This window comes from Hippocampus zosterae, chromosome 10 (genome assembly GCF_025434085.1).
Source record: "Hippocampus zosterae strain Florida chromosome 10, ASM2543408v3, whole genome shotgun sequence".
Taxonomy (NCBI): domain Eukaryota; kingdom Metazoa; phylum Chordata; class Actinopteri; order Syngnathiformes; family Syngnathidae; genus Hippocampus; species Hippocampus zosterae.
The window spans coordinates 22105246-22113456 of record NC_067460.1 but is presented as its reverse complement, the minus strand read 5'-3'; positions in this window follow the sequence as shown (position 1 = coordinate 22113456).

The following is an 8211-nucleotide window of genomic DNA, read 5'->3' as shown; positions in this document are numbered from 1 at the left end:
TTTTTTGTTTTTCTTATAGGTAAGCAAGAAATCGATTATATTTTGCAAGATTTTGCCGTGCACAATAAAAATCAAGGTAAACACACTCACGGATTGAGAGACTCACATACTGGACATGAGCACACCCTCTAGCACAGTCACACCCACACTTTGACACCCCCTACAACACACACACACACACACACACACACGCACACACACACACAGTCTATTGCTCCATCAATTGGAAAAATAACAGAGCAGTGTCCATTCGTTTTGCTACAGAAACGCTAGTGGCCACTAGATGGCAGCAGAGTTTAGTTTTCCCATTCCAGGACACTGGTGATTGCGGCTCTTGATGACGTTTCCAGCTTCACAACTGCTTGTTTCCCTTCCCCAGACAGCTGTCTGGTTTTCGTGTTGGTTACACCCAAGAGTAGTAATGCAAATCTGACACAATCAGCGTGACTGACTCTTCATAACTACCAAATTAATATAATAACGAGGGTGGTTGGCTTAGTTATTAATTGCGTGACAAGAGAGTCAAAATGTAACTTGAACAAATTAGAAGATATTTTCCGCTGCACGTTTTCACATCAAAAGTTTCATTCCATGACAAGCTTCTTCTTTCCTCCAACTCCTTCCTCTGCCTTGCGCAGCCCGCAATGCACTACTGAGTGGCGTGTGGATGTTGCAACAAGCGCTCTTGTAAAAATCTGGAAATTACACTTTAAATTAGATCACCGAGCTGTGAGTAAACGGAAACGAGGTCGTCAATATTTTGGAATGTTTGCTTTTTGTGATATTTTCGTTGGGTGGTCATGTGGGCGAGCTTTTGAAAGACTCTTTCAAAAGGCTCAGAAAAGGTTGGGGAAACTTGACCAATCTGAGTCACTCATCTACTCACACCGTAACTCCAACTCACAAACTAATTCACAAAAAACACAAATTCATTATTTCACCCACAAAAAAATGTAACTGGCTGACTTACTCAGTAGTCATTAACGCACTCACTCATGCAGTAATTCACAACTATTTCATTCACTTGCTCACTCACTAACACCAACTCATTAAACTAAGTCACCACAGTAATTGGCCCACTAACTTACTGACTAGCATTCATCATCATTAACTCACTTAGTCAGTCACTCACTCACAAACACAAATAAAAATTCACAAAGAAAAAAAAAACTAACTGGCTCAACTGAATAATTAACTAAAGCCTAACTCCTTAACTCACAAAACTTTTTCACTCACTCACTAATTTATAAAAACACATTGACTCACGTAGTAACTAACTCATGAACAAAAAATAATGCGCAAACTGTTAACTCACTAATTGACAACTCACTCACAAACTAATTGACAACAAAACACTAACCAGCTCATCGCCATTAACTCTCTCGATTACTCCGTCAGTCAGTCAGGCACTCACTCACGAAAATACAAACTAATTCACATACACACACACACAAAACTAGCTCGCCTATTAACTCGCTAACTAAATAAGTAACCTTTAGATCCCAAATTCACAACTATTTCACTCGCTCGCTCAGACTAGTTTCACAAAAACACATGAACTGGCTCGCTCACAAACTAAACTGACTCACTCGCTCAGTCAGTCGGTCGGTCGGTCAGGCACTCTCACTCACGGACACACAAACTAATGCACCAAAACCAAAAAGTAACTAGCGCAGTCACTGATCCAGCACGCGGTCGCGTCAACCAGCACTTCTGGCGGCGCTGACGGCAGGGGCGGGCCTGCACATCTGGAGCCGCCACAAGCTTCTTGTTAAATGGCTGAGGAGGCAGTGAGGGAGGCGGGGCCAAACAAAAACCACACGTGTACACACACACACATTCACACACACACACACTCTTATACACAAGATGTTTGCTTAGTGTGTTTGAGTGAGTGTGTGTGAGGATCCACATGGAGATATACTATCTGCCCCCACCCAACCCCCGTGGCCCCGCCCACTCCGTTTCTCTGTAATTGATCCCAGACTGGACATTGGCATTCATATCTTCCTTACTTTATCTTCCAGACAAGACTTCTACTGCTTCCAGATGCTGACACCACTCTTGAGAAACTCAAAAGTTCAAGTTAGTTTTCCGGGGAGGAAAAAAAGAAACATAATGCATTCATGTCTTCCACATTCCAAAAAAAATAAAAGCTGGAAGCCATAAGTCGACACAACCAGAGGTGGACTGCATACCTGGAAACTTATTGTTACCATCTTGAGTTTCTTTTATTGTTCCCAATTCACCTTCCAATAGCATCAAACAACCCAAAAATGTTTCATCATAAAACTTCACAAGTGAAATCACGTCTCTCGCAGTGCCGCACACTCATTTTATTGCTGGTTGAAAGGCAGAAACTGGAGGGGGCTCCACCACAACATCCCACATTTGACTGTTGAGAAGACATCCTTTTCCAGGGCCATCGGTGAATTGCAGATGAAACAATGAATGAGAATAATATCACCTATTTTAAAATGACATATCGCAATAGCTCTGATCGCAAGTACACACACACAAAAAAAAAATCCAGCGATCCCAGCCATGTCGGAAATGCTGAAAAAAAAAAGCTCTGCGTTGCAATTCTCAAACGCAAGCGAAACCTCCCCGAGCCTGACTGGAGCAACACTGGCTTCTACTCTGCAGATTTTTATGAATATGGGGACCAGGGAATCAATTAGGGGGACACCTCGTTATGTTTAATTGTTATAAGGATCATTGAAGGGGGTCTTTGAAAACCTTTCTTCTCTCTTGTAAGCCATTCCCTGCGGCCCAAAAACTTAAAAAAAGAAAAAAAAAATGCTGATCAACATCAGAGCGTTACGTTGCCAGCACCAACGGGGGCACATTTGAATTTGTACCGCGCCTTTTACCATCCAGGTGGTCCCTACCCGGTCCATGTGCGACGACAGTGCGGAAGTGCATTGCACATGTTGGGAGGCCCTAATGTGTTGCGCAGATACAGTCAGAGTGTCCTCAGTCAACTCTCTCATCTGCTGCCAAAAACAAAATGGTTCATTTTGACCCAGACGGAAAGCCTTTAACCGAGTCCCCATAACCTAACGAGACCCCCTGAGTGAGTGAGTGAGTGAGTGAGTGAGTGCATTGATTTCTGACTTAGTGTGTCAGTGTTACTCTCAGCAGTTATTTCTTTGATTTATTGCAAACCTGAGATCTGTTCAAATTCAAACTTTAGGTTTTGTGAACACTACAAGCGATGTTTTCTTTATTTTTTTTTTCACTACATGGTTGCAATCAGCGGGCTACGATTGGAAAGATTTACCTCCATGAAATTCCATTTTCTCATTATCCATCAAATCCTATGAGCTACATAAATAATCCCCAATCACATTTTCCAAATTCTTATTGGGCTATAAATATGAGATAAGACGATGATTAAATGAATTTCAAATGATTTAGAGACTTGGAATTGGTCCTGAGTCAGATGCTTCGTAGCCACAGCTGCTTCAACGCCAAAGAAAAGCATTTGTAAATGCCTCCTGCTTGTTTGTGTTGACTTCATGCAAACTAAGCCAGTTCGCTTTCATCTGGAAGTCATTTCAACTGTTGACATGTAACAGCAATCAATGAGCCAGTGGGACTGATGATTCATTTTCATTGAGACAATGCTAAACAATACCTTTGTTGTTCCATTTCTGACGTTCATGCTCGGCTTTCACATTGACGTCTTCATTGGGCAAATTCAACACAGCGGTCCTGAAGCGAGCAAATAAAATGCAACACGGTTGCTTTTTTTTTGTTTGTTTGTTTTGGTAGGCGGTGGGTAGTGCAGCATTGTGCGGAATATACGACACTGATTTTAACAAGCGAATATGGCCTAAAACTTTAATTCATTCAGATTACTTATTGTCTTGAGTATCAAGTACAACATCGGGGCAGCATGGTGGTGGTTTGCATTCACACATTTGAGGCTTAAAATCCAAGACAGTGATTGGAAATGTATAAATCACCTCAAGCATGTGCGACCACCAGTTAGCTTATTAAAAAAACTAAATTCTAAATATGTTCTGTTACGAACAAACTTCTGCTCCACACTCCAGCCCATTTGTCATCTAATACAAATGGGAAATATTTAACACATGCGCCTCTAAAATCTCCACTTGTGCCCCAAAAATTTCTAGTTAGCGACCACGCTGCTACTAGTAAAAAACAAAACAAAAGAGAAAAAAATAGCCTTGAGCTGTCGCTGAACTCTTCCATTCATCCATATGCAAATTAGCTCATCCTCACGAGGGTCGCGGGCTTACTGGAGCCACTCCGAATTGTGTTCGGGCAGTAGGTGGGGGACACCCTGAACTGTTTGCCAGCCAATTGCAGGGCACACATAGCAAAATACCCATTCGCACTCACACCCAGGGACAATTTAGAGCGTTCAATCGATCATGCAAATTTTTTGGAATGTGGGAGGAAACCGGAGTATTAATGAGGAAAATGGGGGAGGTCATGTAAACGCCACACAGGAATCTAACCCCTGACAATTCATCATAAAAAAGAGGCCTCTCCCAGATTAAGTTTACTGTCAAACATAAAACACAAACCTTTAGACCTTGCATATATAAGAAAAAAAATGCCTGAAGAAGGACCGCCCTTCCCGATTCGACCACCAACGATCTTAATGCTAACTCAATGCTAACTCATAATGGAAAATGCTACTGACATGCTAACGCTTAGCATGGTAGTCCCGGTTTTACAACCCTTTAACCTACGGGTGTTTGGACATAAATATTGCGATTTGAGTGATACATTTAGACAGATAACTTAATACTCACAGGTAGGTATGTGTTCTTTATCCCCTATTAAAAACGACTAATGCAGCAACTTACTGAGTAGTAGTGCAAGGAAAAGTTATTCTTCTTTGTTTGTGTCCACATGAATTTCTGATGCAATACTGTCTCCTGGTGGGCACACTAGAAGGTGCAACAGAAATGAATTGGATCGCCGCATGAAATCGATTTTGATTTCTTTACACTTTATTTATGTGTCTGGTCTTTGCTTTTATAAATGCCAAAATTATGAAGTGCTAGTTTCCTTGATTAAAATACACGCAGATCCTAAAGGCAATAAGGTTGACGGGAAAACGATTTTTTTAATCTGCCTTTTTTTCTAATCTTAACTGAGTTTTCATCCCACGGTGCTAACTAACAAGCGAATACTCATTCGTTTGTGCTTTTGTATTTAACTGACGAGTTCGTAATCAAGAGACATTGACCTCTGTTGTTCTGAGTTGTCTTGTTCTCCAAAAATAGGACAATATACAGTATATTACCTTTTTTTTAAAGAACAAAATATCTTGCTGCTTTGTTGTTACAGGATATACCCGAATCATATCAAAACCTTTCACAAGTCCAAAGCAAAGGTAAAGAAGAAGAATTGATTTGTGTTGGTTTTATTGTCCCTATGTGCTTGAAATGATGCATACGTGTTGGTTTTCCAATTATTTTGCAGAGCCCAAAGCGATGTCAAGTGTCCTGATGTTGACATCCTTTTGCTTTTCTGTGGAAGCCACCCAACCACTTTCCTCCTTCCCAAGCGAGCCACACTGCTCAAGTGGCATGCTGTTTGCAGCTGGGAAGCTGCTGCTCCATTTCAGAGACCACACATCAAGATGTACTTTTATTAGTCATTGTGCCTGTCGGGGTACAAACTTTGTCGTAGGGGTGGCATCCTCAAATCGTTCTGTTTTTCCACCCTTGACGCTCAACTCGTGAGCCATTCTGGAACGCTGCTAACCAAAATCCGGAAAATTCATACCTGTATATATATATTATATGTACATATATATTTTATCCTCGTTACCCATCGTCCATGTGTATACAAGAGCTTGTGAACAAAATCATTGACTCACTCACAAACTGTAAAGTGCGTGCCGTTGGTGCAGCAAGCAAATGAGTTGGGTTTACAGCATGTTTGTCTATAAATAGTCAGTGGTGGCTCCCCTGGCCCAAAGCAAGTCAAACTGTGAGCGCTGACTAATTAGAGCCTTCTCTTCGGTCTTGGCTCGCCTCCATGAGCGCAATTTTACGGGCCGCGCTGAGGTTTTCAAGCCTGGAGCGGCGTCATTGCTCACCTCTTCACACCGCAAACACCTTGCTGGGTACAACAACGCATAACGTTTGCGCTTTTGCAACCCAACTGCATACTGTATGGCAAAATGCATGAACGTGTTCCCTCTCTCTCTCAGCTGTTTGAATAAAACATGAAGTATCGCAATGCCTTCCACCCTCACGACCAATCTGCAGCGCGACTAAATATTTTAGCAGGCAGCTCAAACACGTCCCAAACAGAATCAGCGGCAGAGAGAAATTGCGACCACGGTGTGACAGCATGTTCCGGATGTTTCCTCCAGTCAGCCTGCTGGCCACCTGGATTCTGCTTCTTCCTCTCCAGGGTGAGCACTCGACCGACTATACACGTTGCAGCATACCTTTTTGTCTAAATGATAAACCTCCTTCAAGGTGATCAAACGGGACGCATCCAACAGGCCCGAGGCAAATGAACTAGTACATTCCGGGCTAACTGCGATGTCTCTTGGCCAAGATACGTATTAATCTGTGACTCAAGTCATTTTCTCAGAAATTGCATGTGAACATTATCACTCAGCCAGAAGGCCAAAGAGAGAAATAGTCCATTCCAGCAGGTTATTGCAATACTCTGATACGGTAGTTGGGACTTGGGGAACTTGTTGCCAATTTTTGAGGTGGGGGGGGGGGGGGGGGGCACATAAGTAACTGGCACCCACAAAATGTTGATAATTGCCTATATTCATATTTTCAACCATAAATGCCTTACATGAATTGAAAGTCCTCTTGTAACATTCATTCATTCATTCATCTTCCGTACCGCTTGATCCTCACTAGGGTCGCGGGGGGTGCTGGAGCCTATCCCAGCTGTCTTCGGGCAGTAGGCGGGGGACACCCTGAATCGGTTGCCAGCCAATCGCAGGGCACACATAGACAAACAACCATCCACGCTCACACTCACACCTAGGGACAATTCAGAGTGTTCAATCAGCCTGCCACGCATATTTTTGGAATGTGGGAGGAAACCGGAGCACCCGGAGAAAACCCACGCAGGCCCGGGGAGAACATGCAAACTCCACACAGGGAGGCCGGAGCTGGAATCGAACCCGGTACCTCTGCACTGTGAAGCCGACGTGCTAACCACTGGACTACCGGGCCGCCCCTCTTGTAACATTTCTTTTAAAAACAAATGGATTGCAGATGATTTGAGATGAGGGAAAAAATGAGTCACAAAGTCAATCAAACACACTCACTCGCCACCTCATGAATTCATTCGCTCAATAAACTAATTCTCTATCCTACTAACTCACGAAGGAACTGAAGTCGACTCACACACAAATCAATTTAGTCACCCACCAACTCTCTCACTCACTCATCAACCAACTTAAGTCACCCCCAAACCAACTCTCACTCAGTCACTCAACAAACTCACTTTTTCACATACTTACTCACTCGCTCACTCACTCACTCATCAACCAACTTAGTAACCCATAAGCTAACCCTCACTCACTCACCAAGTGTTGTTGTACCCCCAGCTCTGGATCTTTTTGACCCCGAGGAGGTGAAGTACGTGAGCTTCAACGTGACCGCGACTTCGGGGAGCTCGGTCCACTTGGACTGCGGTGCCGACCCGCCCTCCATCTTCATCTGGGGCTTCACCCGAGCCGGTTCGGACAGCAACGTGGCTCTGGCCTACGATTACGGTCGCGGTCCCAAGCTGCAGGCTCGCCCGGGCGGTGTGGTTGTCGTGCGCGTGCCCGCCAACACCGCCGCCCTGGTGGTCGAGGAAGTGCGGCAGGAGGCGGAGGGCACGTACACCTGCCAAGCTTTGTACAACACATCCAGGGTGACCTTCTATTACACCAGGCTTGACATGGAGGATGACTGATGACGACCTGATGGTTAAAGTTACTCACTCTCTAACCAATTCGGTAACTTACAAACTCACTCACTATCTGTATAAGTTAATAGTCCAATGTTATCACTCAGTCAAAAACTACTCATTCTCACGGGTTCATTCACATCACTGGTTTGCCAACGGCCGACGCGCTCCTTTACATTAACTCACAATTTATCCGTAGCGCACTCACTCATTCACTCACGAATAGTCCAATTCACACTCTCATTCGCTCACACACCACGGTGTAATATGAGGAAGGCTGACAGTGTG